Raw genomic sequence first — 17449 nt, 5'->3', positions numbered from 1 at the left:
GTGAGCCGCAGCAGCCCTCCCAGCACCTGCTGCAGTGAGACGCAGCAGCCCTCCCAGCACCTGCTGGAGTGAGCCGCAGCAGCCCTCCCAGCACCTGCTGGAGTGAGCCGCAGCAGCCCTCCCAGCACCTGCTGGAGTGAGCCGCAGCAGCCCTCCCAGCACCTGCTGCAGTGAGCCCCAGCAGCCCTCCCAGCACCTGCTGCAGTGAGCCGCAGCAGCCCTCCCAGCACCTGCTGCAGTGAGCCCCAGCAGCCCTCCCAGCACCTGCTGCAGTGAGCCCCAGCAGCCCTCCCAGCACCTGCTGCAGTGAGCCCCAGCAGCCCTCCCAGCACCTGCTGCAGTGAGCCCCAGCAGCCCTCCCAGCACCTGCTGCAGTGAGCCCCAGCAGCCCTCCCAGCACCTGCTGCAGTGAGCTCTAGCAGCCCTCCCAGCACCTGCTGCAGTGAGCCCCAGCAGCCCTCCCAGCACCTGCTGCAGTGAGCCGCAGCAGCCCTCCCAGCACCTGCTGCAGTGAGCCGCAGCAGCCCTCCCAGCACCTGCTGGAGTGAGCCGCAGCAGCCCTCCCAGCACCTGCTGGAGTGAGCCGCAGCAGCCCTCCCAGCACCTGCTGCAGTGAGCCCCAGCAGCCCTCCCAGCACCTGCTGCAGTGAGCCGCAGCAGCCCTCCCAGCACCTGCTGCAGTGAGCCCCAGCAGCCCTCCCAGCACCTGCTGCAGTGAGACGCAGCAGCCCTCCCAGCACCTGCTGCAGTGAGCCGCAGCAGCCCTCCCAGCACCTGCTGCAGTGAGCCCCAGCAGCCCTCCCAGCACCTGCTGCAGTGAGCCGCAGCAGCCCTCCCAGCACCTGCAGCAGTGAGCCGCAGCAGCCCTCCTTGCACCAGGTCGTGTTTATTGGGTATTTTGTTGCAACAATGGGAAAAATAACTACCAGGTGTCTTTTATGAGGGTGAGGGTTGTTGCTGTTGTTGTTGTTTTGTTTGTTTGTTTTTCTTTTCTTTATTTATTCAGATTACATCTCAATTGTTATCCCTTCGCTTTTATTTTCCCATTCCTCCCTCCCTCCCTCTTTCACCCTACTCCCCTCCCCTAGGTCTGTGACCGAGGGGGACCTCTTCCCCCACCATATGGCCACAGCCTATCAAGTCTCATCCTGGTAACCTGCTTATCCTCTCTCTGAGTGCCACTAGGCCTCCCCACCAAGGGGAAGTGGTCAAATAGGGGGCACCAGAGTTCATGTCAGAGTCAGTCCTCGCTCTCCACACAACTGGAGAATGTCCTGTCCACTGGGTAGATCTGTATAGGGATTCATTATTTACTGCATGTATTGTCCTTGGTTGGTGCAGTAAGTTGAGCAGATGCCCCTGGGTTCAGATACGCCCATCATGATGTTTTTCTTGTGGGCTCCTAGGACCCTCTGGGCCCTTCTATTTCCCCATTCTCCCATATTTCCCTCACCTAGAGTCCCAGTAAGAAGTCTGTGTATCTATCCCGATCTCCTGGTAAGTGAAGACTTTCATTGGACATCCCTTTTGGGCTAGTGCCCAATTATGTGTGAGTATATACCATGTGAATCTTTCTGGGTCTGAGTTAACTCACTCAGGACAATCATTTCTAGTTCCATCCATTTGCCCATAAATTTTAGGATTTCCTTGTTTTTAATAGCTGAGTAGTATTCTGTAGTGTAAATGTACCACAGTTTCTTTATCCATTCTTCTACTGAGGGACACTTAGGCTGTTTCCATGTTCTGGCTATTATGAATAAGGCTGCTATGAACATGGTTGAGCATATGTCCTTGTTGTGTGGTGGAGCATCTTCTGGGTATATTCCAAGGAGTAGAATAGCTGGGTCTTGAGGTAGCCCTATTCCCAGTTTTCTGAGAAAGCACCAGATTGATTTCCAAAGTGGTTATACAAGTTTGCACTCCCACCAGCAAGGAAGGAGTGTTCCCCTTTCTCCACATCCTTGCCAGCATGTGCTGTCACTTGAATTTTTTTATCTTATCTATTCTGATGGATTTAAGATGGAATCTCAGAGTCGTTTTGATTTGCATTTCTCTGATGACTAAAGATGTTGAGCATTTCTTTAAGTGTTTCTCAACCATTCGATATTCCTCTGTTGAGAATTCTCTGTTTAATTCTCAGCCCCATTTCTTAATTGGGTTATTTGGTTTGGTGGTGTTTAATTTCTTGAGCTCTTTATATATTTTGGATATTAGACCTTCACCAACCCTACTTTTTTGTTTTTGTTTTGTTTTGGTTTTGGTTTTGGTTTTTTTGAGACAAGGTTTCTCTGTGTAGCCTTGGCTGTCCCGGACTCACTTTGTAGACCAAGCTGGCCTCGAACTTACAGCGATCCACCTGCCTCTACCTCCTGAGTGCTGGGATTAAAGGTGGGCACCACCACCTGGCTCGAGGGTGAGGTTTTTGTTAATGAAAGATTAGTTCCTATGACAGCAGAGACCAGGAGCTGTGGACAGGAGTGTACACAGGACAAGAGAGCAGATCCTTGACCCTACGTCAGACACTCAGAGGGCTCTGAGCACCCCTACTCCTGTCTGCCCCTCTGTTGAAAGCTTTGGGGTCTTTGCATTGCTGAGAGAAACCCCTTAAATTGAATGACTCCATAAAAAAAACCTGGTTTCTCCTCCTAGAGGCTCAGACTTGAAAAGAAACTGACGGGGGACTGAACCCTAAACAGTGGAAAGAGCCTTATGTGACCTTGCCATTCCACAGCAGTCAGAGAAAGTGCTGTTCCCTTCTCCAGTTGTCTCTGGTCCACGAGTGCTGAGGGCTCTTTTCCTGCAGACCGGAGCCTGATGGACCACGAGTTCCTGTCAGAGACCGTCAGGTACAGGACGACCTCTTTCCCTACTCACTCTCACATACTCACACCCACCCAACAGCCAGTTCCACTGTCTCCACTGAACACCACCTGGTGTTCTCTGGTGCGGTTCAGTCCTGACTCTGTCCATCTGGAGACCGTGACAGACCCGCTTCATCAAAGCAAAAGATGTTCCTTCCACTCATTGCTCAGGAAGTAGCTAGGGGTCAGGAGCTCTGTGACAGGCCTAGGATGTAGACCATATGTTTATTATTATTGTTTTTGTTGTTATTGTTATACTTTATAGTTACAAAACCAACAGTGTATACACATGTGTGTGTTCAAGCACACACAAGCGCACGCACACACTTGTACAAATGCATGCATGTATGTATGTGCTTGTATGTACATCCAAGCCCCTACATAAGTAGTTCTGGATTTAGGTGCCTTTAAAGCATTTTGTGGGGGTTTTGGGCTAGATGTTTTCCACTTATGCCTTAGCCTGCAGGCTGACATCTCAGACATCACTTGGTCAGGTTGTTCTCAAGTGTCTTTTGCCCAGTGATTGGCCCTGAGCCCTCCCACATGGTGAGAGAGTCCTCACACAGCACGGCTGACCCTCCCTCAGCCTGCCATCCTCTCCCTGCTGTGAGCAGGGAGCTCTGCCCAGCGTCACGCCCCGGCTTCATGCTGAACCCTCACTGTGCAAGCAGCAAATAGCCCCTGACTTGGACCTGGAGTGGGCAGCTGCTCTAGGACAGGCCTGTGAGCCTTGTCCTGCTTACTCTGAGGGACATGTCTTGATGAAGTCACTCAAGCGCTTCACCTGTGAACTAGAACTGAAGCTACCAGATCCTTGACGCTGTTGCTGAAGAGGTAAGAGCAAAGTAGAGCATAGAGTAGAACAGGCTGAGGCAGGGAACTAGGAGAAGGTGACACCCACGGAGCCTGAACACCTCATCTCTCTGCCTGTGCCGGGTCAGGACATTAAAGCAGTGACTGTCCCACGCTAGGAGCAAGCCGGGAAGGAACCGAGACTCCTGACCTCCCAAGCCATCTTTTCCTGGGAGTGTCTGTCCATATGGTGTGAGTGTGTCAGTGTGAACAGACTGACACGTCCCGAGGGAACAGTGAGTAGGCAGGCCAGTGTGGCTGTTGACGGAGGGGACAGAGGAGCCACGTTTTCCACTCAGTACAGTTAGAGCTGAGTGACCCCATGGAGGCGTTCAGATCTGAAGATGAAAGCAGCAGGCTTCTCCCTACTTGGGGCGCTAGTCCTCTAAGCCACAGGACTCCAAACAAAAGCAGACCGTGTTTCTAACCAGAGAAGAGTGACTGGTTTGGCCCTGCTCTGCCCTCAGATAATACGAAGGGCTTACATCAGGGTCATTGGGCTGTGTTCTCTGGCCAGCAGCGTGAGTCACCAGCCCCTGAGGTCATTTTGGCTCCAACTCAAAGTAAACAGAGTATTGAGCAGCAGATCGGGTGAGAAGTGAAGGTTGGAGGAACAGGGGGAAGGGAGTGCGTGAACGCAAGACCGAAGCCAAGCTGTTGAGAGAGCCCAGGCACAGGGTGGGCACACCCCATGCCCAGTCCAGGTCAGCATCGATGGGCTGAGGCCTTGGCTTCACTATATGAAGGGGCCAGTGTGGTCAGCGGTTTGCAGAACGTGACCAGCAGATATCCTAAGACTTTATTCTCTTCTGCTGTTTTGCCAATTATTTCTCAGTTCCTCCCCGCCGCCCCCCCCCCCGGGGGGGGGAATATGCCGGGAACCTAAAACTGTCCCATAATCCAGCCCCCTGCATTAAAGTCTTCACTTCTTAAAGTGCAGGCCTCTTTTGGGAGCCTCTGGGTTCTCCTGTGGCTCAGAGGCTCTGTATTCATAGTCCTAACCCTACCCAGCCCCTCCCCACATTAACAGGCTGACGTCAGTGTTGTGTAGGGCAGGTCCAGTTCACCCACTGGATGAGGCCCAGGGGCAGGCGCAGTGCCCTGAACTCAGCTCCCTGTTAGCATTTCAGCTCTCTGATTTTTCATCCCTGACAGACTAGTATGGAGCGTGACTCCTCTGCCACCATGCATGAGGGGACAGCATGCGAGAGGGCCAGGGTGCTGTATCCTGCCTCAGAGGCCTAAAGAGGCCCAGCCACTCACCCAGTTCCCATTGGTAGGGGTGCCTGGCATCCTTCTCCAGAATGTTCTGGAAGCCCTGAGGTTTTCACAGGACCCACACATCATAGAGATACTCAACAAGCTGCCGGGAGCCCCACTGGACGACTGAACAAAAGGCCAAGATTGTCCTGGAAGTAGCTCCTAGACCTGAAAGAAGCATTCTGTCTGCTCCTCTTGGATGGGAGGGGTTATGGGAATCCCTGCATTTCAGCACACATCTGACCAAGCATTGCTGAAGATATTTGCAATGTGAACCCCCACTTCCTGCCCAGGGCTCCCCCAATGTTAGACGGCCTCAGCCTCGGGAATCTTTTAATTCAGGACAACAAAACAAGAAATCCAGAGACACCATTTCTCCAGATCAAACTGTGGCACAGTTGGTCCCTGCTGTCCCTGCCTCTTTCCTTCCTCCTGCTGATGCTGTTTGCTCCACGAGGGTCTAGAAATGGGAGCTCCCTGCAGGTGGGAGCTTCTCACTGCTGCTGTGTGGTCCTGACACCCATCCCAGAACAAGACAAATGGGAGCAAAAATGACCTGTGACCACCTGATAAAACACTGCACGTGCTCATTAGCCTCACCACCATGTGGGCCGGTGTGCTCCTGTTAGCACCGGAAACTGCAACAGGCTGCCAAGCCTTCATGAAGCCGACTGAAACCCGAGGCTGAACTGTGAGTCTTGGTACAGGCTGTTCTCACTGCCTGGCAGGGCCTTGGGATCTAGGGTCATTAAAATGCGCAAGTTGCCCTGCTTATCGGGACGTTTGAGCAGACAGAAGCTATGGGGAGGTACAAGGAAACCATGGGCTGAATCACCGTCCCCAGGGGAGCTTCCCTTTTCTCGAACACTTTGACAGAAGCTGTATGTGGTGAGAGGGATGTCCAGAAACGCAGCCTTCTTTCTCCACGTGCCCCACACCCACATCCAGAGTTATGGGGGGGGGGCGTGAGCACTGTGGGGAGACCTGTGGGCACTGACTCTACTACAGACCCCACAAGCCCAGGTGCTTGGGTGTGGGCTATTTGATGGGGAAAGCCTTCCACAGTGCATCCTGGGGGGGTGGGAGTGGGGATGGAGGCAGTGGGGGTGGGGTGGGGAGGGCAGGCATTCTGGGAGAAGGCTGTGAGTCTCACTGAGCAGGGAGGAAGGTCAGCGGACATACACGGGAAGCCTTGCCACGTGGAACGCACACCGTATCGCATACAGGTGATTTTGGCAAGCTTACAATAGCCATGGGCCTGTCCCAGGTCCTCGCTGGTGTGCAGCATTTGGCTTGGGTGTGAAGGACAGTGGCCTGTAGGGGTGCCCCCGGAGGGTCTTCACATCAGAAGATTTATAGGACTATGGAGCCTAGGCGTGAAGACGCAGAAGTTAGCAAGATTTAGAACTGTAGGGGAAAAATGACATGAAACTTGCAGGATTTTGTCCTTGCTGTACTATGATCTGTTAAACTGGCCTAAGACATTAGAAGTGGACACAGTGTGCTACAATGAAAGCAGAAGGCAGGGAGTCGTCCTTCCTGTTAGAAGATAGTCGTTTTTTGTTTTTTGGGTTTTTTTTTTTTTTTTTTTTTTTATCAAATTCAATAAAGCCTGGGCAACATAAAGCTCAAAACAAAGGCTGGGGCTGCTGCCTCCCAGCTGGCCTCCTGGGCCTTTCTCTCTCTGGATTCTCCTGACCTTTTCTCTCTCATCAGACCTCCCAACAGGCATCCTAGGATCAGGGCATTCAGACCGTGTGCATAGTGCCAGGGCCTGACCTGAGGTGACCACTAGCCCCCTCAATATTATCGAGCAGCCTTGCGTCAGCTTTCAGACAGGTTTCTTCACACACTCAGACCACCACAGCCTCTCACTGCCTCAGTTTCCGTGTTCTGAAATACTTTGGCCAAGAAGCGATACACTGAAGGAGCGTTTTGACAGCTCCATAAGCATGTCCACTGCAAGAAAAACCCTAACAATACAACAGACTTGTGCAGCAATACAGAGCCTGGTCCTTTCCTAGCAGGACCCTGTACGTCAAGTTGTCAAAGGCGCAGGAGCTGGGAAAGCGTCAAGAGTTGCTGGCTTGTAGACCTCCACTCAGCAGTTCGGCTCTGAGGCCAGGCCAGTGGCTTCTCTGGTGGCCATGCTGGGTGCGGGCTGGGGACACGTCATTTTCAAGACTTCTTCCCCAGAAGCCGGTCCCAGTGGCTCTCACAGAAATCCCACTGCACATAGGCAGGGCACTCAGGTTCTCAGTCCAGCAAATACAAACCAGGCTCTACCAAAACTGCCCCAGATTTATTCTTCTAGCCTCAGAGGTTGCAGTGACTCTATCATGTGCAAAGCCCCCGAGCTTTCTGAAGCAGAGATGGGGTACAGGTGGGAGGAGCCCTGGCTTCACTCAATGCAGAAGAGTAAAGTGTTTCTCCGGGTACTGCCTGCCATGCCGGGAGAGCCATGCAGAACCATCCAGAGCACTCTGTCTTCTTTGGAGCTATTTCCCCTGCAATGCCTGGCCATAGGTACACACAGGCATGTGTGCACACCTGCTTATGTAAATATGTACGCATGCATAATACATGCTTGTGCAAATACATACTCCTGTAAGCACAAGGAAGCATGCATAAGCACCGTGCTGTCTATTGTGACTCCTCTAGTAGTCACATATGCAGCGTGCACATTCTAACTCACACTAGCATACATGTACATAAGTGTTCTGCTATTGGTCTACCCCACGAGGGAAGTTACAGAGATGGGGTGTAAGCGGACGGTGTGGTGGCATCTACAAATGTAATCCAACCCCGTGCATTGGGCCAGCTGTAATGGCCAATGCCCACTGTCCAAACTGATAAACATTAGTGGGGATACTTGTGCGCAGACTGACTGAGGCGGGAAGGCCTTTCTGCAGTGTGGGCAGGGATAGCCTAGGGCTAGAGTTTTGAGTGTTGGGCAATATTGAAACACTCAGCCCCATGACTGGTGCTCTTCAGACTGTCAGGCCAACAGCTGGGACCCAGGCTTCTTCTCCTTCGCACGAGGATGGCCCTGCCCACTCACAGAACTCTGGTTTTGAAGGATTGTATCCTGTGGCACGTGGGGGAGCTTTGTAAGTACAATACTGTGAAGATGGGAAAGCAAGACAAACCTACAGAAACGTCTGCAAATCCTGAGTACGTGCATCTAAAGGCAGCATGGCCAGCGTTGGCCGGTTCAGTCCTGAGACCAGCTGGGGAACTGTGCACAGAGAATGAGAGTTACTGTCTTCATTGCCGGGCGTGGTGGTACACGCCTTTAATCCCAGCACTTGGGAGGCAGAGGCAGGTGGATTGCTGTGAGTTCGAAGCCAGCCTGGTCTACAAAGCAAGTCCAGGACAGCCAGGGCTACACAGAGAAACCCTGTCTCAGGAAAAAAAAAAAAACCCAAAAAGCAAAAATAAAAACAAAGCAAAATGCATAACAAAGCCACTTAAGGAAGGAAAGGTCTGTTTTGTCTCACACTTTGATGTGATGATTTCATCGTGGTGGGGAGACATGATGATGGTAGGAGCTAAGCAGCCTGGTCACTTGGCATCCATATCCAGGAAACTGAGAGAACGGAATGCTGAGAAACAGTTTCTCATTTTTATTTAGTTTAGGATCCCAGCCCACGAGATGAAGCTGTCTACACTCAGGGAAGGTCATCACCACTGCAGTTACACACACACCACACACGCACACCCCACACACACGTACACACACACCACACACACACATTCACACACACACACACACACATACACACACACACACACACACACGTGTGTCTCCTAGGTGATTCCAAGGCCCATCTCATTGAGATTAACCATCACACATTGTCACATGATCTGACCCTAGCCTGACTGAAAATGACTGTTGTCAATCATGCTGTGCCACAAAGAGTAAACACTGTCTTCCTTTATAATCTTGATATTGTGGGCTGGAAAGGTGCCTCAGTGGTTATGAGCCTACACTGCTCTTGCAGAAGACCTGTGTTCAGCTCCCAGAGTCCACATGGTGGCTTACGACATTCATAACTCCAGTTCCAGGAAATCCTCAGCACTTTTCTGGTTTCCACAGGTACCAGGTCCACACATGGTATACATACATACATACAGACACTCACACATACACATAAAATAAAAACAAAAACTTAAAGATATTTTTGATATCATGTTCACTAGAACCTTGGCTTTTACTTTAAGACAGATTTTATTTTCAAAGATTGCAGTAAAGCAGAATTTACCTGCCTGTCTGAGGTTTGGTCTCCTCACAGTCTGCGCAGGAGTGGGTGCCCCTCTCGTCTGAAGCCCCACCCTGTTGAACTCTGGCGATGCCGTTTGTTACCACTGCAGTAGGTTTTCCCTGGTTCTGCCAGTTATGTCTTTGTCCTTCCTCAAGTATATTCTAAACCAAAACAATATATATATATATATATATATATATATATATATATATATATATATATATATATATATTAAACAAAGGCAAAAGGAAAAGAAACTGAACACAGTAGAGGTACAAAGAAGAAAACCAGCCATGGGCGCCCATCTGATTGTGAGTTCTCTTGGCACAGTGAAAAAAACAGTTTGAGCTACTGAGTCACACGACAATGTGGTGCAAGCTGCCCTCAGGGAGAGTTGTAGGAGTCCCTGGGGTGGGTGTGTGGGGGGGGGGGGCACAGCTGTGGTCCTGCTTTGGCAGATGCACTCAGGAACCTGGAGAGGGGAGGAGGACAGCTGTGGTCCTGCTCTTGCAGGTGCACTCGGGAACCTGGAGGGGGGAGGAGAACAGCTGTGGTCCTGCTCTTGCAGGTGCACTCAGGAACCTGGAGAGAGATAGAAACAAGATTAGACCCAAAATGGAGAAGCAATTTTAACAGAGGGGCTCACAGGTCTAGAATAGAGCTTCCTTCTTTCTCTGCTTTGAGGCAGATTGCAGCTGACTCGTGGTATTGCAGCATGAGAGGACGGTCCAGCCCTCCAGGTTCAACTAAGCTCACAGGAGCTGCCTGTGTGTCTGCCTGCTGTAGCACTAGAAACAAATGTAGACCTTAATATGCGGCTGAAAGAAGGAAAGAGGGGAAGGCAGGGGGCAGAAGGAGAAAAGAAGATGTAGAGAGACTGAGACAGCAAGGAAAAAAGGGAGTGAGGGAAAAGAGAAGAAACAAACCTTGCCAGATAATAAAAAACCAGAAAATGTCTGAGAAACTTTCAGAGCACGAGGAACCCGAGGAGGCTGCTGACTCTGGCTTGAGCCCTGCTAAATTTCATGTGTTTGTGTGGACACTGGACACGATGAGGACAAACACTAAACAGAAAAGACATGAAGATCGACACTGAGTACAGCGAGGGCATGAACAATGGGCACAGTAAAGGCATGAGAAAGGACACTGGACACAAAGAAGACATGAAGATGGACACTGGGCATGGTGAGGACATGAGGATGGACACTGGACACAAAGAGGACATGAGGATGGACACTGGACATAGTGAGGACATGAGGATGGACACTGGACATAGTGAGGACATGAGGATGGACACTGGGCATGGTGAGGACATCAGGATGGACACTGGACATAGTGAGGACATGAGGATGGACACTGGACATGGTGAGGACATGAGGATGGACACCGGACATAGTGAGGACATGAGGATGGACACTGGACATAGTGAGGACATGAGGATGGACACTGGGCATGGTAAGGGCATCAGGATGGACACTGAACATGGTGAAGACATCAGGATGGACAATGGGTAAAGTGATATAAGGATGGGAAGTTGACATGGTGCCAGTCTGAAGATGGACACTAGCCATGGTGAGGACATGAAGATAGCCCGTGGATGCATACACAGGATGGACGCATCAGGGTGAGAGGTAAGAATCCAGAGGTCTATGCTGTGTAGGCTTCAGGTAAACAATGTGACCATGTAGTCACTGGTGTTTTCTGTTTGAGAAGCCAGCATCATTGCAAGTGGGAACACTGTGTCTTTAATGTTCTATAAGTCCAAAACTTTGAAATAGTTTTATTTTTACAGGAAAGATTTTAAATACTAGAATAGTGGTTTTACTAGCACAGTAAGATCAGAATCAGGCGACAAGACCCATCTGACATTAAAGGTCAGAGTGTCAGGCTCTCCTGGTCCGCCCTCCCCTCTCCCCCCAGAGATGTTCTGTGTGGGCAGTGATGAGATTTCCAAGATACATGATGTAGAGCAGAAGGCAGAGGCTCCATGCCTCTCACCCAATAAAACTTGGGTTGTTAACTACAGTCTGGGTGTTCTGAACCCAAAACTCAAAACACTCAGAGGCTAAAGCCCAAGACTGGGACATGAGATAGAGTTCCTCACAGAGGATCATTGTCCCAGGGTGGCCTGGCCTCTCAGGAAGTCCTGGAGCCCTTCTGCTGGTCGTGGGTCCTGGATGTCTGGGATCAGAACAGCCAACTGGACAAAGTTTAAGTTTCTCCTGTTTTCTTTTCCTCATCCCAGAGTGGAAGAACGGTGGCCGCCGAGTCTCAAGCAGAACAAAAATTAAGGTTGTCTGGAGTGGCTAGCAGTTCAGAGCCCAGGAAATTACTCGGGAACAGGGCTCCACTGAGGCCCAGCTGCTCTGTGTTTATTTAGGTCTTTATTTGTAAAAACCCAGCAGGGCAGGGCCTTTGTGCTCTGAGCTGACAAAAACCATGGCCACACCTCAAGCATAAGGTACAAGCGGGCTTGCTCTTGTGGACAGACAATGCTTCCTCCTCCAACCCCGAGGCAGCCACATCCCCCATAGCCTTCCCTGGGCCTCCGCTCCAGGGCAGATCACAGCCGCTCACAGTTGGCTCTCCTGTAAGTTCTCGGAACAGGAGTATTAGACTCTCCAATGACGTCGGTGTATTCTGAGCCTAACTGGGAAGTCTCCTTTGCGTCCAGCTCCTATGAGCGCTAAGGTAAGAGGCAGAGCCAGGACAGACAGAAGGACTTGCTATGCTGGGAGGCAGGCAGCCCAAGGCAACGTATCTTTGTGATTTCTTCTCAGCTTCCCATCCTTGGGTAACTATTAGGGTACAGCGACCAGCTTAGAGGTTCTGAGGCCAAAGATCAAGACCCACAGCTAAGGTCAGGGGCTCATTGTGGCCTTGGGTCTCAGTTCTGTTAACACCCTGTTCCCTTCCTTCCTTAGCCTTCCCACCATGTTAGGCAGGCTCTTCCTTTCTCATTTCCAGAAGCTTCTTGATTCTTCTTCCACCTTCCAAGGCCACCGCATGTTTTCTGAGCCTAATGGGGCCTCTTGGACAGTAACCACTCCCCCTAAAGCCTCCTGGCCCCTCGTTCAGTGACTGGTCTGCAGATCTGGCCACCTTGTTTTGTGGACTGCCGTTCCTTAAAACCAATAGCCCTGCTCTCAGGGCCAAGTCTGGAGTTAGGGGCCAATGCCAGAATGATGGCTCTTTCCCATTACAGTTTCCCCCTTTTAACACTACTTGTTTATAGTAGCAAGTTAAAGGAAGTGATTTCCCTAACTCATCCCCTCTGTGTTTACTAGTTGGCTTCTGCTGTGGCCCAACCTTTCCTTTATCTATGGATCTTTGCCCGGCTCCCATGGAAAACATCTGCTATTTGAAAGACAACAGTAGCTACTATCATTCGATTCAATGACCTTCGCATGACTATATTTGCTGGGACAAATAGAAAAATTGGTGTCCTGCCCCCATTATCCGGAGCTTATGAGATGAAGACATAAAAGCTGGGAGGCAGTTTTCCCTGCTCAACACTCCAGAGCTCACTAGGAGCTGAGAACGTTCCTGGACCGCCATGCCCCCTGAGCCCCTGTGTGCCTCTGGAAGCTTCCAGCTGCTGGGTTTGCAGGCTTGAAACCACACAGGAGGCCTCTGGATGCAGACTCCTGGGCTGTTATCCCTAGGCAATGGCTGCCAGCCTTGGTTGGGTTTCCTTGATCCTCAGTTCTCTTGTTTTTTCCACCCCCTTGACCAACAGGGACACCAGGAGACAGCTGGAGCCTGGTCATGCTGTCCTCCCCAGCGGTGGCTCTGTTATCACTCTTCTGTGACCGGAGCTGTAATATCTCATGGACAGGGCAAAGAACTAGAGCTCCAGTCCCAGGCACACCATCTTCCTTTCCCGGTGTTCTCCACTGTATTAGCCTCATGCTCTGGACGATTTCTCAGTCTGCAGGGCTCCTTCCTTTGCATTTCTGTTTAATTTCTTTTGAGAAGCTTGTGCCCTTCTGCATAGTTTACTGGCTCATGTGACAACAGGTGATGGTCTGCCTGCCTTGTGTCATCTGTAAACATATTGATGACAGCCAACCTTAAGACGCTGCGGGGTGCAGTGAAGTGGGCCTGATGGCTGGCTGGAGGACTTTTTGTTGAAATAAAATCAGATATACAAATCACAAATAGACAAATAGGAGCTGCAAATAAGGCTCAGTCGAATGATTGTCTAGCTTGCGTGACATTCTGGGTTCGATCGTCAGACCACATAAAGCCGTTGTGAGGTAGTTGTGAACTTGAAGACAAGTTCAAGGACGTCCCCAGCTACATAGAGAGTTCAAGGTCAGCCTGGGCTGCCGAGGCCATTTAAAGGAAACAGAAACACAGAAGGGCTAGAGACATAGCTGGGTTGGTAAAGGGTTTGCCACAATCCCTGGTGCCCACATGAGAAGTCAGGTATGTGAATATGTGCTTACCACCCAGCACTAGGGAGACAGAGGCAGGCAGATCCTTGGGACTCACTGGCCAGCTAACCTAGCAGAACTAGGAAGCTCTAGCCAATAAGCAGCTGTCTCAAAAAAAAAAGGTGGATCCTTCCTGAGGAATAATACAAGGAGTTGACTGTGGTTTTTATACTCACACATAGACACCCACACATATGCACTTTTTGGGGGGTAGGTTCGAGACAGCGTCTCTATGTGTAACCCTGGCTGTTCTGGAACTCCTAAGCTGGCCTCGAACTCACAGCGATCCGCTTGCCTCTGCCTCCCGAGTCCGGGATTAAAGGCGTGTGCCACCACTGCCCTGCTCTACAGATACACTCTTAAACATCCTCTCACAGTCATACATACACACACCAAAAAAGAAAACAAAGAAAGAAAGAAGTTAATCAACTTAATGTGTCTATTGGTTAAGTAAACTTTGGTTGATTACATATAGACTTGTTATTTAGAACATTGGTATTAAGGGCTAGCTGGCGACTTTGCCTTTGAGTGCTGTGTGTCCATGTCCAGTACCACACTACCCTCTTTACCCACTTCACCCCGTTTTGTCCTCACAGCTCCCTTAAATGGTTATGCCGATGTTTTCATCTCACAGATGAGGCTTTACCAAGTATAAAGTTACCCCGTTACTGAGTGGCAGGACCAGCATTCCAACCCGCATCTCAACTGCTAGCGCTCCATGGATGTGTGACAGTGGAACAGGCTCTTGGTACAAAACCTTCGTGTCTGATGCTGTCACACAAACTCTGAGAGACAGTCCTCGGCCTTCCTCAGACCGAGAACCCGAGGACAGGCAGGCGCTCCTGCTCAAAAGCTGCAGATCGAATCTTAACATTCACGATCCGTGTTCAAGAAAACCACTGAAGGAAGCAAGCAGGTGTGGAGGAGCCACGGGGAGGGGGCAACTGCCAGCCAGCCCTGGGCAGTCACTGCTCTGGAGCCTCCATGTGCAGCAGGATTTCAGGCCCTGCCTGCTTCTGGGGATGGAGGCTCAGCAGAGCTCTGGAGGCTTTCGGGTTGACGAGTGTGGCGGCCTGTTTGTGGTGAGGTGTAGATGAGCCTCGTGGCTTCTGCGGTGGGAAGGGCGAAGCCGCAGGCCCTCTTCGGTGCCTGGCTGAGGCAGTGAGGTCATCGACAGCCTTGGCAGCCACCATCTCATGCCCTTCGACAGAGGGAGCAAGCTTCTGATGGGAGGATTTTGGTCTGCGCTCATGAGCTTTTCCACGCGGACGGCATCAGCTTGATGTATGAGGGTTACAAGGCAAGAAGACCCAAAACCAGAATCCGAGCACACAAGCCAAGCTAGAGAGCTCACTGCTGTGGCATCGCCGGATCCGAATCACTCTGCCACCTGCCATCTTCTCTCCACTTCCTCATCCTCTTGGCCTCTAGCTATGTGTGAGTCCAGAACTTGCAGTGATTCTCAGTGGGTTATACGTCAGTGATTCCGCTGTGTGAATATACACACGGGAGCTTTTTCTTTGGAGCAGAGAAGGAACGAGGGCCAGACTTGTCCAAGATAATTGTCAGTGAACGTTTTCATTCAGCTCACGAGTCTCCCCAGCCCTAGCAAAGTAAAGGGGCTAAAAGCCATTCTTCCCTGCCCTTTCGATTCTCAGGACTGCACTGGTTGGCTAACTGAGATTTCCTTTCTGTCAGTTTTCAGGACAGCGGTGGCCATTCCTGGGACTCTGAGTGACCAGTCTTCCTGCCCGGCTACTTCTCTGGGTCAGCTTCCCTGACACAGGAACCTGCCACACGGAGATGTCAACACGAGTGTCTCTCTACCCATCAGCCCCGTGGAACAAAGCAACTCTTCTTGCCGAGCTCAGCTCAGAGTGAGCCCTCCCACCAAGATTCTCAGGCGCCTACCCATTACCTTCATCCCAATGGCCAGTTAACCTGGTGATGCTGAGTGAACGGTTACAGCTCGGGCCCATCTAGAGCGAGCATCTACTCCTGACTCTATGCTCCTCTGTTCGGACAACTTTTTCCCCCCCTCTTATTTATTTTTTATTTTTAAAAAGCCCTAGGGAAGCTCCTAGCCTCTTTTTTAAAAAGATTTATTTATTTATTTATTTATTTATTTATTTATTTATTTATTTATTATGTATACAATGTTCTGCCTGCATGTACACCTGCAGGCCAGAAAAGGGCATCAGATCACATTATAGATGGCTGTGAGCCACCATATGGTTGCTGGGAATTGAACTCAGGACCTCTGAAAGAGCAGGCAGTGCCCTTAACCTCTGAGCCATCTCTCCAGCCTCTTCCTCTTCTATTTTTAAGGGAAGAACTCAAAGTAGGAAAGTGCTGCTCAGGAGAACTCTGGGATTTTTCTGTACCACCTAACCAAGTCTTTTTCACCTGACAGACTGGACTAACATTTTCTTGCCAAGCCCATGACGTCATCTGTCTGTCCCTGTTGTTGTAAGTTATTGACCAGCAAATGTGAGGAAAACATTGCAAACAGTAAGGTTTCTCTTGCTCTCACTACTGGCCCCCGTTTACACTTCTCTCAGGGACTCTGATCTCGCATTGCTGTGTCTTCGCATCTGTGGATCCCACTCTCTGCAGCCCACCCACCTTCCTCGACTCATATTCAGGTTGATGTAGGTGAGGACCCAGCTTGGTCTCCTGCCCTCTGTGTGGGTGGAGGTCCCTGGAACACTTTCTACCTGTTCTTCCTTCTTTGGGCTATGAGCCGTCACGACCTGGATGCTCTATTTTTTTTTTTTTTTAATTTTTGTTCACAGCATCCCAGAGTAACACAGAATAGGTTTTTGTTCCATGAATAGAACCAATCAAACCAGGTAGCACATTTTTTTTTCCTCTTCCAACTTCTGACTGGATCAGGCCTCCTCCCGAGTAGTCATCAAAAATAAGACTTTCAGACTAGAAGCACCTAGATAACCAGGAAATTATTCGTGAACAACGCAGGCGTGGATGTCTACAGATCAGACCTTAGGGGGGCGTCTCACTCTACCTGCCAAGTCACATTTACCTGCTCAAACAGGCTCAACCTAAAGAAAGCAAATCCTTCCACGGCAAGCCTTCCTAAATGCTAAGAACAGCTCTCTCGGTTCCCCAGCCTAGAGTCTGCAGTTGGTATTTTCAGATAGAATTATATAAGTTGGGTAAGACTTGGCTAGCTTACATGTCATGATTCCCCCATATTGAAAAATGGTGGATGTTGTTTCAGCTTTTTCATGGCTCGGGGCATCTGGATCTGACTTACTGGGAGAGGGGCCTCCTCCCGAGTAGTCATCAGAAATAAGACTTTCAGACTAGAAGCATTAGTTGATCTTGCTCACTGCTCCCTCTTCCATGAATAACTGGAGACAGGCTAGAGAAAGGGAGGCCGAGAGAGGGTGAGATGTATTCCGTTTTCTAAGAGCATAACACTGTACCTGGAAACAAACACAAGCTAACCCCAGCAGGGCAGAGCAGCACGCACAACCTAACCTTACTCAGAAGATCCAGGCCCTAATGAAATGGGCTGGACTCATTGAAAATCACCTTTGTGGGCTGGAGAGATGACTCAGCTATGAAGAGCTCATGTTGCTTTCCCAGAGGACATAGTTTCTGTTCCCAGCACCCACAGGGACACTCACAATCACCTACACTTCCAGTTCCAGTGTCCAGCGCCCTTTACTGACCTTTGTGGGTGCTGCACACTCACACCACACTGACACACACAGGCAAAACATCCACTCACACAACAAAATACTCC

This window comes from Acomys russatus, chromosome 26 (assembly GCF_903995435.1).
Source record: "Acomys russatus chromosome 26, mAcoRus1.1, whole genome shotgun sequence".
NCBI classification, from domain to species: domain Eukaryota; kingdom Metazoa; phylum Chordata; class Mammalia; order Rodentia; family Muridae; genus Acomys; species Acomys russatus.
Note: the sequence above shows the minus strand (reverse complement) of the source record.